Source organism: Sapajus apella, unplaced genomic scaffold (genome assembly GCF_009761245.1).
Source record: "Sapajus apella isolate SASKATOON/1434 unplaced genomic scaffold, GSC_monkey_1.0 scaffold163, whole genome shotgun sequence".
Classification (NCBI taxonomy): domain Eukaryota; kingdom Metazoa; phylum Chordata; class Mammalia; order Primates; family Cebidae; genus Sapajus; species Sapajus apella.
The window spans coordinates 101381-101887 of record NW_022437103.1 but is presented as its reverse complement, the minus strand read 5'-3'; positions in this window follow the sequence as shown (position 1 = coordinate 101887).

The window sequence follows — 507 nt, the reverse complement described above, 5'->3', positions numbered from 1 at the left end:
TTAAACCTGGTTTTGAGCAGGCTGGAGGCGGCTTAGTTTTCACCACATCGGCCACTGTTACAAAACTTTGTTAGAGCACAAGACACTGTTAAAATTTTCTACTTGTGGGGAGGAGAGTGGCAGTTTCTGCTTATGTTTCTCCTTACCCCTACTTTGTCAAGCCTAAAGCTTATTCCTGAGCACCAGGAAACAGAAACAGAATGGGAAGGGAGACTTTCCACTCCAGTCGTCCTTGAGTATGAGTTCTGCGGCCTCATCCTTCCTTGTTCACATGTGCAGATTAACAATGCAACGCCTGCATTGGTGTTCACAGCATTTTTGCCAAACCCCCAACATCTCTGATACTGAGATTTTACTACCTGGTTCAGGTGACTACTTTCTTTACTCCTTGGTGATGGACCAGCATGAAATGTACCCAATCATCATTGCTTGGCAGTCAGAAACTTAGGGGGGTGATGTTCTCAGTCCAGTGAGTCTCTGGACATCAGTTGTCCACTTGAGGTACAG